The sequence below is a fragment of the Dreissena polymorpha genome, chromosome 7 (assembly GCF_020536995.1).
Source record: "Dreissena polymorpha isolate Duluth1 chromosome 7, UMN_Dpol_1.0, whole genome shotgun sequence".
Lineage (NCBI taxonomy): Eukaryota > Metazoa > Mollusca > Bivalvia > Myida > Dreissenidae > Dreissena > Dreissena polymorpha.
The window spans coordinates 66,614,797-66,634,308 of record NC_068361.1 but is presented as its reverse complement, the minus strand read 5'-3'; positions in this window follow the sequence as shown (position 1 = coordinate 66,634,308).

The following is a 19,512-nucleotide window of genomic DNA, read 5'->3' as shown; positions in this document are numbered from 1 at the left end:
CATTATACTCCCCTCTCACCCCCACCCCCCCCTACCCCCACCCCCCTACCCCCCACCCCCCATTTTTTAAACATCTAATAAATAACCCCATCCCACATTATACCCCCCTCTCACTCCCCCCTACCATCCCATCCCCCCCCCAATTTTTTTTTAACATCTAATAAATTACCACACCCCCATATTATACCCCCCTCTCACTCCCCCCTAACCCCCACCCCCAATTTTTTTAAAACATCTAATAAATTACCACACCCCACATTATTACCCCCTCTCACCCCCCCACCCCCCTACCCCCCCAAAAAAAAATTCTTTTTTTAAACATCTTATAAATTACCACACCCCACATTATACCCCCCTCTCACACCCCACCCCCCTACCCCCCCCAACCCCCACCCCCCGCATTTTTTAAATAAAAACATCTAATAAATGACCACACCCCACATTATACCCCCCTCTCACTCCCCCTACCCCCCCGCCCCCCCACCCCAATTTTTTTTTAAACATCCAATAAATAACCACACCCCACATTATACCCCCTCTCTCACCCCCACCCCCCTACCCCCCACTCCCCCCAAATGTTTTTTTTTAAACATCTAATAAATTACCACACACCACATTATACCCCCCTCTCAATCCCCCTACCCCCTACCCCCACCCCCCAATTTTCTTTTAAACAACTTATAAATTACCCCACCCCACATTATAACCCCTTCTCACCCTCCACCCCCCTAACCCGAACCCCCCCAGATTTTTTTTTTAAACATCTAATAAATTACCACACCCCACATTATAACCCCCTCTCACCCCTCTACCCCCCCACCGCCCCCCCCATTTTTTTTATTTTTTAATCTAATAAATTACCACACCCAACATTATACCCCCCTCTCACTCCCCGTACCCCCCCACCCCCCCTGCCCCCCCCCCCCCAAAAAAAAATAATATTTTTTTAAACATCTAATAAATGACCACACCCCACATTATAACCCCCTCTCACTCCCCCTTGATCATGACTGGCAGTTGAACCCTATTGATTTTCAGGTCACTAGGTCAAAGGTCAAGGTCACAGTGACTCAAAATAGTACAATGGTTTCCGGATGATAACTTACATTAGGTCAAAGGTCAAGGTCACAGTGACAAAAACGTATTCACACAATGGCTGCCACTACAACTGACAGCCCATATGGGGGGCATGCATGTTTTACAAACAGCCCTTGTTTGATTTGTTTTTCTAAATGTTTAGCTCACCTGATTGCGCAGGTGAGCTTTTCTGACCGGTCTTTGTCCGTCGTATGTCCGTCTGTCTGTCTGTTAACATTTGCTTGTAAACACTCTAGAGGCCACATTTCTTGTCCCATCTTCATGAAACTTGGTCAGAAGCTTTGCCCCAATAAAATCTCAGCCGAGTTTGAAACTGGGTTGTGCCCGGTCAAAAACAAGGCTACTAGGTCAAGAAAAAGAAAAACCTTGTTAACACTGTAGAAGTCACATTTTATGTTCAATCTTCATGTAACTTTGTCAAAATGTTTGTCTTAATGATATCTTGATTGAGTTCAAAAGTGGTTCCAGTCTGTTGAAAAACATGGCCGCCAGTGGGCAGGGCAGTTTTCCTTATTTGGCTATAGAGAAACTTTGTAAACACTCTAGAAGCCATAATGTTTGCCCAATCATCATGAAAGGTGGTCAAAACATTGATTTTATTGATATCTCGGATGAGTTCGAAAATGGTCCAGATCGGTGAAAAAACATGGCTGCCAGTGGGCGGGGCATTTTTCTCTATATGTATATAGTGGCAGTTTTCCCTATTTGGCTATAGAGAAACCTTGTAAACACTCTAGAAGTCACAATATTTGTCCAATCATCATGAAAGTTAGTCAAAACATTGGTTTTATTGATATCTCAGAAGAGTTAGAAAATGGCCCAGATCGGTGAAAAAACATGGCCGCCCGTGGGCGGGGCATTTGTCTTTATATGTACATGTATATAGTGGCAGTTTTCCCTATTTGGCTTTAGAGAAACCTTGTAAACACTATAGAAGTCACACTTTTTGCCCAATCATCATGAAAGTTGGTCAAAACATTGGTTTTATTGATATCTTGGACAAGTTTGACAATGGTTCGGATCGGTGAAAAAAACATGGCCGCCAGTGGGCGGGGCATTTTTCTCTATATGTATATAGTGAAAATGTTATCGCTCTAGAAGCCACATTTTTGGCCCAATTTTCATGAAAATTGGTCAGAACATTTGTTTCTTTGATACAAGAGTTGAGTTCAAAAATGGTTTCGGTCAAACCTTGTGATCGAACACTATGGAAGTCACATTTTTATGCCCCCCTTCGAAGAATAGGGGGTATATTGTTTTGCTCATGTCGGTCCGTATGTCTGTCCACCAGATGGTTTCTGAATGATAAGTCAAGAACGCTTAGGCATAGGATCATGAAACTTCATAGGTACATTGATCTTGGCTCGCAGATGAACCCTATTGATTTTGAGGGCACTAGGTCAAAGGTCACGGTCACGGTGGCCCGAAATAGTAAAATGGTTTCCGGATGATAACTCAAGAACACTTACGCCTAGGATCATGAAAGTTCATAGGTACATTGATCATGACTTGCAGATGACTCCTATTGATTTTTAGGTCACTAGGTCAAAGGTCAAGTTCAAGGTGACCCGAAATAGTAAAATGGTTTCCGAATGATAACTCAAGAACGCTTATGCTTATGATCATGAAACTTCATAGGTACATTGATCATGACTTGCAGATGACCCCTATTGATTTTTAGTTCAAAGGTCAATGTCACGGAGACTCAACTTACAAAAATGGTTTACGGATGATAACTCAAGAACGCTTACGCCTAGGATCATGAAACTTCATACGTACATTGAGGTGACCCAAAATAGTAAAATTGTTTTACTCAAGAACGCTTATGCCTAGGATGATGAAACTTCATAGCTACATTGATCATGACTTGCAGATGACCCCTATTGATTTTCAGGTCACTAGGTCAAAGGTCAAGGTCACAGTGTTTCAACTTAGAAAAATGGTTTACAGATGATAACTCAAGAAGGCCTATGCCTAGGATCATGAAACTTCATTGGTATATTGATCATGACTTGCAGATGAGCTGTATTGACTTTCAGGTCACTAGGTCAAGGTCACGGTTACTTGACACAGTAAAATGGTTTTTGGATGATAACTCAAGAAAGCTTACGCCTAGGATCATGAAACAATATAATGGTCAAGTTGATAGAATTTTCTTATTAAATCAATCAAAATGGATTTTGTTATGTAGATGTTTTGAACATCTTATAGCTTTGTTATCCATCTGACATGTGTGCATTATAATCATTGCATCTTTTTTAAAGATGTTAGTGGTTTAAATTTTTTTTGTTTTGGTTATTAAACACAAAGCACTAAATCGACAATTTTCAGACAGACTAACAGTGGGCTGACCTTGAAACGATGCAAGATGGGATGTAATTCGTTTGTTTGTTTTGTAATTTAAAATCTTAACATGTCAACTATGAAAACACTATACAATTATTATTTTATTATCAGACTATGACACTACAGTTCATATGTGCTCTAAAATCTACAAGTACACAAGAACAAACACACACAACTCAATTTGATATTAACCCATTGATGCCTAACATTGATTATGAGAGAGAGAGGAAGAATTGAGTCATGCTGAAGGATACACACATTGATTGTTTATGAAGTTAATGTATGGGATAAGGAATAACATCTTGCAGTAATTTGTTGGTATGTGAGCTCTGGTCAACAAGCTGTGTTTAAAGAAGACATTTACAATGGATATATGCTACTGCTGATAAAGGGTTCTAAAATATACAGCTACATGTACCCAATTTAGGTTTGGAATGTAAATTGCTAACTGTTGGCTACATTGATCATGACTCAACAATGACCTCTATTGATTTTCTCGTCACTAGGTCAAAGGTTACAGTCACAGTGATTCAAAATGCAAAAATTGGTTTTCAAATGATAACTCAAAAACACTTTCACCTAGGATAAAGACTTCATAGATACATTGATCATGATTATAAAATTTCAAATCACTACATCAAAGATCAACATAACAGTGACTCAAAACAATAAAATTGTTTCTTGATATTCGCTGACAATGCTTACGCCTAGATTCATGATCTTCATAGTTACAGTGATCATGACTGGCAGATGACCAACATAATGTTCAAGTCACTAGGTCAAACGCCTTAATAACAATGACTCAACACTGTAAAATGGTGTCCAGATGACAACTCAAGCAACCAAGGTCAAAAGTCAAAGTCACAATGACTTAAATATTCATATTCACACAATGGCTGCCATTACAACTGACAGCCCATATACAGGCATGCATGTTTTACAAACAGCCTAATACATTTGGTAAAAATTCAATGAACACTCTTCTCAGGTGAGCGAACTAGGGCCATCTTGGCCCTCTCGTTTAATAAGTTTCCACAAATTTTTCATTTGGCATGTAATCATATGTGTTGACCTAATGGTTAAGTGCACTAGAGTCCTATATATTAATATATATATATATATATATATATATATATATATATATATATATATATATATATATATATATATATATATATATATATATATATATATATATATAATGTAAGGCACTGGAGTATTCATTAACTTGTTTATTATCTGTTATTTCATAATGTAAACAAACTGCTATTGTTTATATCATCATTTACTCAACCATAACACTATCCCATACACAAGATTATGGTTGAAGTGTTTAATTGTTATATTAACTGAAAGAGTAATCATTTAAATATGTTTTGTCTGATGATTATAAACAGAACTTGAATTCCAAAACTTATTGTCAAAGTCCGAACTTCAAGGAAGCTAGTCCAACCGTCATCTTGCAATGATTCTATTGGTTATATTCATTTCTAAGTGACTAAACATTGTATAATTATAATAATACGACTATAAGTTACTTTAAGAAAGTATTTTATAGTCATTAAATGTTCATATATGTTGTTATTTGTGTAAAATTCGCCATTCCTAAAAAGTACTTTTCAGCTGTTGAAATATTTCGGATATATTGTACCGTCATATTTCTTTTCTGTCATAACCGTATGTTTGTTTAGGTCAGAGAGAAGTATATTTGTTTATTGTTAGATGTAGAATCTTTTGCTCATCTATATTTGCTCCTAAAATGTTCTTTTGTTAGTTCAAATATAATATTATTGTTGAATGTTTTGCCGCTAGAGAACTTTGTTTAGGATTTAGGATTCCTAAATGCATTTGATTGGTTGTCGCAATCCTAAGTCGTTTTGATTGGCTAAGCCAAATTTCTTAGACATTGGTGCGCAGAATCACCCAGAATCCTAAATCCTAAGTGCTTAGCGACAGGTATAAATAGCGCCGATAACAACTTTTGGAATCTATCTGTCAAGATCAGTTCAGATCACTTTTTGAAAGTTCATGTAAAATTTATTTATCCCTTCATTTAAAGTAATAATTATATAACTTCGTATGGCGTCATTCACCATTCCAAAGATGGTAAGCGTTATTTTGTCACATTAGATGAGCGCTTCGTTAGGAACTCCAGAGAGCTTTAAATATGATGAAAGTTTATCGGCATTAATAAACTTGTAATACTGTTCAATGATACTGTGTTTATATGAGAACTGATGCATACATATGGAATAATTTAAATAACTATTACAACAAGATTTTGAAACAGTGAAACTGTGTTCTTAACATTATTGAAAGTGCCAGCCTGATACGGGCACTTGGAAGACAATGAAGAAGGTTAACATTGCCCGTACTTAAGGATGGGGTATACTACAAGAGAGAGAGAGAGAGAGAGAGAGAGAGAGAGAGAGAGAGAGAAGAGAGAGAGATAGAGAGAGAGAGAGAGAGATAGAGAGAGAAGAGAGAGAGAGAGAGAGTCTCTCTCTCTCTCTCTCGCTCTCTCTCGCTCTCTCTCTCTCTTCTTTCTTTCTTCTTTCTCTCTTTCTCTTTCTTTTCTTCTTCTGCCTCTTCTTCTCTCTCTTCTCTTCTCTCTCTTCTCTTCTTCTCTCTTCTTCTCTCTCTCTCTCTCTCTCTCTCTCTCTCTCTCTCTCTCTCTTCTCTCTCCCTCTCTTCTCTCTCTCCTCTCTCTCTCTCGCTAAGAGATGTAAAGTGAGTATTGGATATAGATCAAGTGTATCATGCGAGGCTTAGAACAATGGTAGCGCGAAAGCAATGGTTCTAAGCCGAGCATGATAAACTTGATGTTACATAAAATTGTATTTATCCTATTATTTCCTCCCCTTTTCGATAAATTCATATCAAATATCGCATTTTTTGACGATTTTGTTTTTCCGAAGTTAACAAAAACAGATTCTCCAATTTTTGGAAAACCCCAAATTTGATCTAAAAATAGCTTATAGCTCAAGCTAATACGATCATTGTTATACTATCGATTTTCATCAGGTAATAGGATATATATATATATATTTATTTATTTATAAACAATCTTTTAAACGGTTACGTCAACTTCTAGTACGCATCGAAATCAGAAGCCTCCATCACAACCATGTAAGCGTAAAAAACATTTCTTGCTAATAAACTAATATTGATTAAATCATATAACTATCGACATCATTCCCCGTATCTTTGTTTATCGGTTAGTAATTAATAATCTACGTACTGAACTTAATGTTCTATGGAAATATATAACTCATAGAAAAATACGGAATAACTAAACAATTAACATACACCCATTAGCTGCCAATACTTTTTATACCCCCTGCACCCGAGTGAATGAACCAGATGCACGCCAAATTGACCGACATGGGTTCGCTTTTAAGCTTCCAATAAATACATTCATTAATTCAACATCAAAAGTGAATTCATTTGAAAAGGCTAATGAAATAACGTGATACATTCTACGCTCTTGTCTTCTTATATTTTTCAGAGACTTCATCAACCATAATAGGGTCCATCGTGGTCGCTATTTAATTTTTATTAAACCTTGCCATTAAACAATAAATCAACGCCGGAATACTTATTTTAATAAAACGCGCATTCAAGTGCGATTTTCATGGTGGCCATTTATAGAAGAAGATGTATAACGAAATACAATAATCGATTCCAAGTTACTCGAAGTACGGTTGTTGTTGTTGTTTTACTTGATCGAAGCTGCCCGTTAACGTTCATTATAATTTTATTGAGGCAATACTTTCAATATATGAAACCAGGTGAAATATCTGATTTTAAGTTCGAGTGGGTTTGTTTTTGGCAATTAAATATAAGCAGAAAGGTGTACAGATTCTGTGTACTTGAAATGTCTAAAACTCGTTTATGTCATTAATTTTATTTAGAAAGATCAATTGATAAATTGTAAATTTGAACAGATAAAATTACATTGAACTAACATGTCAAGAAAAACACATGTTTTTTTAAATAACAATTATAAACTAGATCTATACTTCACACCGTATCAGGTGTTATTACAAACTATGAAGTGGGCAGGATTTGTCCGTTAACTGCTTTCTGGTCCAGACCATCATGAATTCATCGGGCCTTGTATTGTTATGATACCATTGTACATCATGTGGTAAATCAAAGCCCTCAAAAAAGACCATCATGAATCCATCGTGTCTTGTATTGCAATGATAACACTGTGCATCATGTGGTTAATCAAAGCCCTTCCAAAAAACCATCATGAATTTATCGGGTCTTGTATTGCAATGATTTAACACTATGCATCATGTGATAAATGAAACGACCATCATCGTGTTATTTATAAGCATAAAATATTGTTTTTATGTGATAAATCAAAGTCTTTCATTGACCATCATTGAACTCATCTTGTCATTTATTACTATGTAACAATGTGATAGATCGAAGTCCTTTCTATAGACAAAAATATATACTACATCTTCATTGCATTTGTTTGCAGAAAATCTTTGAGTTGTCGTGTTAGAATACAATCTGATGGAAGGCCAATTTACATTCCTTTCGAAAATCATAGTAATAATTTAGTTAATCTCTGCAAGTAAAATGTCTTAATTTTAAATGAAAGCTATGACCCACAACTAATACGACTGTTTTTCTTTGAATAGAAAAGGAATGTCGCATACTGATAATAGGGTGTTTCTACTCCGCCACCTTTGTGATGTTGTTCTCAGAAACTGGATTTAATGTTTTTATTGACCTCCCCTTAAAACCACAACGCATCTTATGTTCACTTGTATATTAATAAACGCAAACATTGATCGTAGGATTGACAGATTTCAGACCATGATCGACCTTGTATAGGTCGCACACAGAATCCATTACGCATGCGCAGCCTCTTCAAACTGAATGAATTAAAACAAAACATAACAAAAACATCTCCACAGCTGAACTAGTTGGCCGCTGTCTAATTAGATCTTTGGTCCCCATAGTAATTCATTATAAATGAATTTAGTGGATATAAATTCACCTGAAAACCACATGTCTACCCGATTACTTTTTCTGTTAAAGGCACTGTAGGTTTTGGTTATTTTACAAGATGTAATATTTAACTTGTAAAATTGGTACCTGCAACTGAATCCATCGTCTTTAAATGGCAACAACTGAAGTGTGGGGCAGGTGATATAACTTAATTTGTCATTCAACATTAACAGATCGTGCTCACATTATAAATACCCAAAAAGGTTTCAATATTATTGATAATAAGATGCATTGATTTATTTGACTTTGAGTTATTACCATTGCCAGCATAAAGAGGAAAAAAAGACCTTTCGACAGCTGGCTACGAGATGATATACTTTTACTATACTGATAACTATGGGTTATTGTGGAACATACTTAGTTGTATTATTTAAAAGCAACATGTTCATCTAGCATTTTGAAACTTCCGAAAATGTAGGTGATGGTACGTTATTTACAGGATTGGTACCCTAAACGTGATTCCGCCTTTCATAGAGGGTCAACACTTGAGGAGTGGGTGCGGTACAAACTATGTTCTTCATATTTGCAACAGTATAAAAATAGTGTGTATAAACATATAATTATGTAACGCATTAATAAAAAGCATATTGAAATATGTTTTATAATATTTAAAAAAAAAATAAAAGGCACACACGACTTTAGGCTGCTATCTTCCTTTTCTCCTCTCCTTGCTAAATGTTTGAAATATGTTGTTTTTTTTAAAGTTGAATAAAAGTCAACCGAGTATTTTACACCTATTACGTTATGTTTATTTTGTCAGTAACATAACTTTAAAAAAAAAAAACCCTAAAAATTATGTTTCATTCAATATCGACCAAACTTACATAACGTGTGTATAACTCATCATTGTGAATGCAAATAATAATTACTCATATTGGACCATGTGCACTTGAGTTATAAGCAACTTTTCTTTCCAATTAAGCTCAAGTTGGCAATACAGAGGCTGAAAACTCGGGGTTTAGCTCCACTGGCCAGGGGCCAGCGGAGCTTATGTCATGGTCCTGTGTCCGTCGTGCGTGCGTCCGTGCGTGCGTTAACTTTTCCTTAAAACATCATCTTCTCCTAAACTACTGGTCCAATTCTGATGAAATTTCACAGGAATGTTTCTGGGGTGAACCTCTTTCAAATTTATTCAAATTATGCCCCTGGGGTCAAATTTGACACTGCCCCGGGGGTCACAAAAATGAAAATTTGCTTATATAAGGCCTATTTTGTGAAAACTTTCAAAATCTTCTCGTCCATAATCATTGGGTCTAGGACTATCAAATTTGGTATGTAGAGACATCTTATAGTCCTCTACCAAATTTCTTCAAATTATGCTCCTGGGGTCAAATTTGACCCTGCCCCGGGGGTCACAAAATTGAACATATGCTTATATAAGGCCTATTTTGTGAAAACTTTCAAAATCTTCTCGTCCGTAACCATTAGGCCTAGGGCTATCAAATTTGGTATATTGAGACATCTAATAGTCCTCTACCAAACTTCTTCCAATTGTGCTCCCGGGGTCAAATTTGACCCTGCCCCGGGGGTCACAAAATTTAACATATGCTTATATAAGGCCTATTTTGTGAAAACTTTCAAAATCTTCTCGTCCATAACCTAGGTCTATTAAATTTGGTATGTAGAGACATCTAATAGTCCTCTACAAATTTTCTTCAAATTATGCTCCTGGGGTCAAATTTGACCCTGCCCCGGGGTTCACAAAATTGAACATATGCTTATATAAGGCCTATTTTGTGAAAACTTTCAAAATCTTCTCGTCCATAACCATTGGGCCTAGGGCTATCAAATTTTGTATGTAGAGACATCAAAAATACCTCTACCAAATTTATTCAAATTATGCCCCTGGGGTCAAATTTGACCCTGACCCGGGGGTCACAAAATTGAACATATGCTTATATTTGGCCTATTTTGTGAAAACTTTCAAAATATTCTTGTCCATAACCACTGGGCCTAGGTCTATCAAATTTGGTATGTAGAGACATCTAATAGTCTTCTACCAAATTTTTCAAATTATGCCCCTGGGGTCAAATTTGACCCTGCCCCGGGGTTCACAAAATTGAACATATGCTTATATAAGGCCTATTGTGTGTAAACTTTCAAAATCTTCTCGTCCATAACCATTGGGCCTAGGGCTATCAAATTTGGTATGTAGAGACAACTTATAGTCCTCTACCAAATTTATTCAAATTATGCCCCTGGGGTCATATTTGACCCTGCCCCGGGGGTCACAAAATTGAACATATTGCTTATATAAGGCCTATTTTGTGAAAACTTTTCAAAATCTACTCGTCCATAACCATTGGGCCTAGGGCTAATAAATTTAGTATGTAGAAACATCTCATAGTCCTCTACCAAATTTCTTCAAATTCTTGTCCATAATCCATTAGGCCTAGGGCTACACAATTTGGTATGTAGAGACATTGTATAGTCCTCCACTTAGTTTTTTCAAATTATGCCCCAGGAGTCAAATTTGACCCTGCCCTGGGGGCCACAAAATCGACTTTATGCTTATATAGTGCCTATTTTGTGAAAACTTAAAAATTCTCTTGTCCTAAACCATAAGGCATAGTGCTACCAAATTTGGTATGTAGTGACATCTAACAGTTCTTTACCAAGTTTGTTCAAATTATGCCCATGGGGTCAAATTTGACCCTGCCCGGGGGGTCAAAAAACTGAACATACGCTTATATGGGGCCTATTTTGTGAAAACTTTAAAAATCTTCTTGTCCATAACCATTGGGCCTAGGACTACCAAATTTGGAGTGTAGTGATATCTAATAAGTTTCTACCAAATTTGTTCAAATAATGCCTCTGGGGTCAACTTTGACCCTGCCCTGGGGGGTCACAAAATTGAATAAACGCTTATAAAGCGCCTATTTTGTAAAATCTTTAAAAATCTTCTTGTTGAAAACCATTCAGACTATGGCTACCAAATTTGGTATGCAGTAACATCTTATTGTCCTCTACCAAGTTTGTTCAAATTTGACCCTGACTTGCGGGTCACGAAATTGAACATTATATACGCTTATATCTTGCTTATTTTGTGAAAACTTTTAAAATATTCTTGTCCTTAACTCTAGGACCTAGAGCTACCATACTTTGTATGTACATGTTGGTAGATATAGTAGTCCTCTACAAAGTTTGCTCAAATTATGCACCTGGGGTTAAATTTGACCAAGCCCAGGGGGTCACAAAAGTGTATATGTGCTTAAATAGGGCCTATATTTAAGTATTTGTACATGCAGAGAATATTTGAATAGCCTTTTTTTCAGCAGTGGAGCGATACAGGGCCATCATGGCCCTCTTGTTTATTTAGTTTCCACCAACCCGAAAGAAATGTATGGAACAATTTCCATTTGCTAACAAGTGCATAAGATATACAAATAGTCAACACAAGATGTGTTTTGTATGACAACAACATACATTGTGTCCATTTTTTGTGAAAAAAAACAATAACACAAAAACGTATTCAATTTAAAATAGTAAGACTTCATTTTTGTCATGTTTAACCGTACACTGTAAACGTGTCAGGCTTAATTTTGTTTAACCGTACAATTAAAAGTGTAAGGCTTATTTTGTCATGTCTAAACGAGAAAGGCATATTTTTGCCATGTTTAATCGTACACTGTAAAACAGAAAGGCTTATTTTGTCATGTGTCATCGTATAATGTAAAGGATTTATTCTTATGTTTGTCATATTTCACCGAACAATTTAATGCTTATTGTTTCTAGATTAGTGTTCTCACACCGTATAAATATGCCCCCAAGGTTGTTATGGAATGCAAATTAGAACCAGATTCTTTAATACACCCAGAAAAATTAGAGCTTTGTCACAGACGTGACAAATACCCCCACATGCCGCATTGACACATACTATTTTGCATGTCGTCTTCACAAAAAACAGCGGACACCATGCTCAATTTTTAAAACGCACTAAGTGACCCCTTGACCTAGTTTTTGACCCAGAAAGGCCCATGTTCTAACTTGGCCTTAAGATCATCTCCATAAAACTTCTGACCAAGTTTGGTGAAGATCGGATGAAAACTACTTGAATTAGAGAGCGGACACTTAATACGGACCGACAGACCGAGAGACCGACAGATCGACCGACCGACCGACCGACAGACAGACAAGTTCACTCCTATATACCCCCCTAATCTTCGTTTGTGGGGGTTTAATAACTCAAACATGCTCTATTTCAAAATTTAAATGCATTTCTTCGACAATTGACCGTGTGGCATTACCTCGACATTAACGGTATCTCTGGTTTTATGCATAACATACTGTCTAAGATATTATAACGTTTATTCCAAGTTATTTTGAATTCTTTAATACACGAGAAAAATATAGCCCAAACAAAAGTCATATAATAATATTTAAATGCTATTTTTTTACGTTTGGCCTTGAAGTATGAGCTTATTTAAAAGAAAGTCATCTACTTGTGTGAGCAATACATTTTAAATAAAAAAGTTCACATGCTTCACTTAGTTTGTTATGTAATTTAACCATTTTGATGATTATTTATTTAGTGCTTTTGAGTGCTTTAATTGTAAAGTATCTGTGATTTAAAAACGATAACTCACTGTTTAGAACGTTGAACAATATAACTGAACGATATCGATTTTTTTGTCATTGTTTCCCTTTGCACCAATGTCTTTTTGTAACGGCATGGCGTCATTATTCCAGATAATTTCTCACGTTCAACACTCCGATAAAAGAAAAGATATTTTGTTTGTTGAAAGTAGCTTACCGATTTTTATTCAGTCGTGATCATAAACACTAATATTTCCACATGTCTAATACAGTTTTGTGAACGTTTTTATTGGCTTAAGTATATCTAACTGACCAATCGTGTTTCTTAAATTACTGAAATTTAGTTTCAATGTCAAGTAACATAATGTAATTAAAAAAAACACTTTTCAGTGCTATCATTTTGTTTACGTAAGTGTTTATTTTATTCGCAAAAGCATGTGATAAAAATGATCTGGTACTTGTTCTCATTTTGCGATGATATTTATACAAAGATATTCAGGAAATTTATTAATTATATTCACCCAAGGGTTGCTTTCTAAGTTCCTTTTGGTCATGCGATCTATGCTCGTCTACTGGTAAACAGCACAACGGATACAACGGCATTCTAGATGGTCATGCCTCATTAAAAAATCACAGTGGACAACATGAAACTGCTTTTAAACTTGCGATAAACGCGAAATTTAATTGAAATATACCGCTCATGGAATGTAGACTGTATTCACCACATTGAGTAAAAGGTTGGAGATGTATTATTTTGCACTAGAGTGTGATGATAATTTCATGGGTGACGATATCATAAATATAATAATGTCATCAGCACATTACCCACATTGCGTTCTTAAAGAACATCGGAATGCGCCAACATTTTGATATACCAGGTACTTAAAAGAAATATCAATCGATGCATAATATTTCAGATCGAGGGCTGTTAGAAGAATACTGTTACTTATTCGGCTTATTATGTCAGAATTACATCCTTCTTTGTGACTGTGTCATGATTCTTGATGGTACTTTCAATTTGTATGTAGACACCTTTTCATGCTTGATGACACTTACATCTTGCCTGATGGCAAATGTCTATTTACATTCTGCTTTATGGTATCATGCATGTGTACAGATGCAACATTGTTGTTCGTTAATTGCATGCTGCATATGTGTATGTTGGTTTGTGCAGAGAGACTTGTGCAATAGGCGCAGTGTATAATGGAATCAAATATTGATGCGTTGAATAAATTAACGCGATGGCAAGATGTGAGTTTCACCAAAGCACAAAGCAACATACAATCATGCATGATACAATGATGTCAATTGACAGTCGTTCCGAAATGCTAGGGACGAATACGGAAATTTACGGCGTATAACGGAAATTTAATGTTCTAGGAGAAGTTGCGCCCCTTTGTAAGATATTTGCTACTGAACCGAAAATAACCGTGTTTGTGGACGTAACTATTTTTTGGTTAATGACTAACCATAATTTTTGTACAGTAATTTACCTTCAATAACCAAAGACATTCTATGGATATATTTCAATATATGCTACTAATGCATGTATGCAGAGCTCCAGATAAGACGCTTAAAGTCGTGAAAAAATGAATTAAGTTTAATAAAAAAGTAGACTTAAATTCTGTGCGTATATTTACCAATGGAAAAATAAAATAAGAATTCAAAATTTGTGATCATGCGTAAAACTCAATATCAATGCATATAATGTAAACATTTTATCAATGAGTTCCCACTCGTCTAGGCCCTCATTAAAATTATGAAATCAACAGCACTTTAACGTTATTATGAATAACAGACCATCTTTAAAAAAGTCGAAAAGCCGAACGTTTTCCACCATTTGGTCCTTTTATCGCAAAAAGTATGCTGTAACCCGGCAATTGTCATGAGCTCTTCTTAGACTATAAACCTAAATGGGGATGTGCCCAAAATTTTACTTACATGAAAAAAGGAATTAATAATAGACTTTAAGGCTGGATTTTTGATAGAGTGTAAACCAAGATTTTGCTGAAAAAGTTATCTGGAACTTTGCATGTATGTTGAGAGGAAATCCATTACATAATTTCAAATTTACTAGAGTACTTTTATATTGCACCACATACAATGCTATGAAACTATAATATTGAAGTGCACATATAAACTTTATAATAGATGGGTAGGTATTTCGTGTCAATCTATTTCACATATGAAAGAGCTGGTGGTCAAGCTGCTCTAAGTACATATAGATGCATGGCACAATTTAGATTAAGCAAAATAAAACACTAGGTATTTGCCAAGATTCATAAGAGTCAAATATATACGAGCACTAAGAGCATAATCGTGCACAGCGAGACTTACTCATGCAGAATTGAAACACTTATTGCTTTCTTTCGTAATAATTGCATGTGTCCGATCTAATATGCAATATGCCCGGTGTTTTTTTAATGAGGATTAATGCTCCGTTTGAGATACACAATTAATGAATGCCTCAATATTTTCAAAAATTAACACCGGATTAATATTCACTGATTTTTTTTCATACAGATTGGTTATAAATATTATAGAGCTTAACAAAAAAATACATTAAGCCCTGTTCTCCCGGCACACGCGCTGGACACACAGGTGGTTAGCGTGTGGCTATGATCATAATTAGTGAAAACATCTTTTTGAATGATAAATAATAATATAATAACAAAAAAATCAACTTTTATTTATAAAAAAAATCACTATCTAAATCATCCGAAAACGGGGTGCATCGTTTTGAACAGCCATTCCTAAATCAATTTTGCAGCGATTTTCATGAACCCGGTTTTATTCAACGCAGAAATGAATTTCCTTTCAGGAAAGGTATATATCTTGTTATATTTCTACATATGCTGGGTCAAATTGTAAGAAAGAACGATTCGCTTGACTTTTTTTTAGAAAAGTCGATTTTTTGTTATAATATGATTATTTATCATTCCAAAAGATGTTTTCACTAATTTTATCATAGTCACACGCTAACCACCTGTGGCTGGACATACACCTTTAAAAAACGCTATACAAATTCAAGTTCTTATGCACTTAATTGATTGTAAACAATGACGATTGAAATCCGTGCGTGGGAATTGTTCTGGTAACCAAGAGCGACGTCAACGTTCATGTCAGACCTGTTTTTATGACATTTTTTTATTTATTTTGTCCAACTTGATTGAAAATTATGTTTTATGATATTTTAATACATGTAGTAGAAGTAGTTGTTTTCTCAACGAGGAGTACAATAGTTTTACAGTACTAGACACGAGTACATGTACCTTTCAGATGATAAATATGTATTTATAGACATTGTCATTATAGCCTGGTAAAAAGACTAGAGAAATCTGAAAGTTTCACGCACAGGTCTGTGACAATTGGGGTTTGGGCTACTTTATAAATATGAGGTCGATATACAATCCACATCGGTAGATTACGTCTACTGTAATTATTTGGACTAGGGATGGGCCACACTTTCAACACATCAGCCCCGTTATGTCCTGAATAAAATACATGTATAATTTCTTGAGTGCCAATTGCATCTTACAAATATCAAAAACATTCACGGAAGTCAATTCGTTGTGTAAGCACACAGGGATCGTTAGGTAAAAAATACTCTATTATACTATATACATATATACAAGGGATACAACTGTCAAATTTCCTGCACAACATCATGGTCTGAACAATAGCAAAAAAATCGCTTCCAAAAGCAATAATTACACCAAAAAAACTGTATAACAACAGCTCAGACATTTATCTATCAGATAATAACTATGTTTATAGCAGTAAAAGTGTTCATAGTTGTGTTTGAAACGAAAGTTTCATGAAAAACGGTAAAATTTTCGAAATGCGACACAGGTGTGCACACCCACTTTGACACATTTTGTTTCATAATTTAATAATTACAGAGAAGTTGAGCAAATTTTACCTTGTTTTATTATCCATAGACACTTTATTAATCAAAGTAGACACCTTCCATAATTGCATGTAACTGCATATATGTAAAATACCGTAAATATTAAATGTGTTTACATTTCTACTATCTTCAAGGATTTGTATGCAATTTGTCAGGTAATGTTACGTGGAACGTGAATGGCTGGATTTATTACTGCAGTGGAATTTGAACCAATCAAATCGCATGTTAGAAATACATGTGAACTATCCAAAATGAAAGTAAAACATTGTCATTGTGAAATTGAAGCAGATTGATATGAATTTCTAGCAAAATATGCTCACTAAATAGTAATTATGTTCTATTTTACTATGAAAAAACTATCCAAGGAATATGTACCAGCAAAAGAGCTTTATAACAAAGGAATACGAAAATTACTTCTAGAATTCTCAGTTTTCAGCTGTGCACACCTGTGTCCAAGTAAGGATTTTTTAGCATTTTGAATGAAACTTTCTCTCATAGTTCAATGAAAAGCTTGTACTTTATTGCCAAGTGTATTATTTTCTGAAAGATAAATGTCTTGGCTGTTGTAATACAGTTTAATTGGTGTATTTATTGCGTTTGGAAGCAAATTTTTCGCTATTGTTTACACCATGGTTGTGTGCAGAAATTTTCACAGTTGTATCCCTTGTATATATATATATATATATATATATATATATATATATGTAGTATAATAGAATAGTTTTACTTAACGGTCCCTATGTGTAAGCCTACTGGTCTTCATGGCAATAAAAAACGTATTTAGTATAATGGTTATTATATAACAAAGGGAACTAATTCAGCTTATTCAGGTTACTAGTCAAAATGATTCGGATGTTTTCGCTTTTTTTCCGAAAAGTTATTTATTCAAAATACGGAAAATAAACGCGCGCCACCTGTTGTAATAATTAGTAACTTGAATTCTGCTAAGTTGCATTCTGCTTACTGCCTGTTGCTAACTGCCGTTGTTAATGACGCTTAGTGGTAAAACCGATTATGAGTGGTTTCAGGAATAATGAACACACAAACATTGGAAAGTCACCAAGCATGTTAAAACAATCATCAAGTATAACCGATAGAGAACAAGCATGTTGGAACTGTCATGTTAGAATAGACATCACGCATAATGTAAATATTCATCATGAATGATGTAATGTTGCAGCAATCATCAAGTATAAACGAATAGACAACAAGCATGTAGGAATTGTAATCAAGCAAATAAGAATAAGCATCAGTCATAATGTAAATATTCAGCACGAATGATGTAATTTTTACCTAAATACCCTTCAATATCGATGGATGAAAGCGAAACTATTCAATGTGCATTTTTTTCATGAGAATATTCATTTAAACAGTAAAGGTTGTATAATTGCAATTTCCTTTTCTAATCATTTATTTTTAAAAACGTTTGTATTTTCACAAGCAAAAGAATTTAAAAAAATTGGAAAAAAATCTCACTTAGAACCTTATCACACTGAAATTTCATATTTGTGTACTTTTCATTAAGCGCGAAAAAGTTGTTAGTCATTTTCCGGGTCAGATACTAAACAAATTATTTCATACCAGGATATTAACGAACTGACCGACATCCATATGTTCACTTACCAAACAAGTCACATCACACCTGAATGGTTAATAACTGATTCACAATTAACCAGATCAGCTACAAACCAAATAACACCAGAATGGTTACGTAGTGATTCACATTTCACCTTCACAAAGAGCAACCAAACCACATTACACAAGAATGGTAACCTACTAATTCCCATTTCACCAGTTCAGCAACCAACCAAATCACATCGCACCAGAATGATTACTTTTTGATTCATATTTCACCAACACATCAACTAACAAAATAATCACACCACTGATAAACAATTCACCAGATCAGTTAGCAACCAAATAAAATATCACGAGAATTGTAACCAACCAAACAAAATCCACCAGCATGGTAATATTCGACGTCAAATCATAGTAGCAAGTGAAGGAGCAAAATTAGCTACGAAGTCACATCTTTCTAGAATAGTTATTTATAATTTGACAAAATAATTTACTTCAGTAACAAATAAGTGTTTGTAAATACCATATTAACAAATATAAAACTGTCAGTATTGTTGCTATTTATTTAGATATGTTATGTTTCACTTTCTGTGTAATCAGAAAAAACTAATTTCTTCCGAAGGCAAAGAGGGAGCAGAACAAAAAGATATAAAGGTATCTCAAATTTAACAATTAAACTACTTAACATACTTTTAAATAAATATGCAACACATATAAAGTCATACGTTATCTATATCATTATAGACGTGATGTGCACAGACAAAGCAATTATCATAGAAGGTGGAACAAATCCCTATCTATACCATACGTGAAAGAATGACTTACACTCAATACACAAAATTTAAAGCAAATGCTTAATGTTTTAGTAAATGTTTGTTTTTATTGGAATATTCTAAGAAACCTACTTATTTCCTCTATATATTATAAGAGTGTAAATTTGACTTTTGTTTATTAACAAGATCACAAACCGTATTATGTATTTGTTGGTGCTTACATAACAAATACTAATCAAA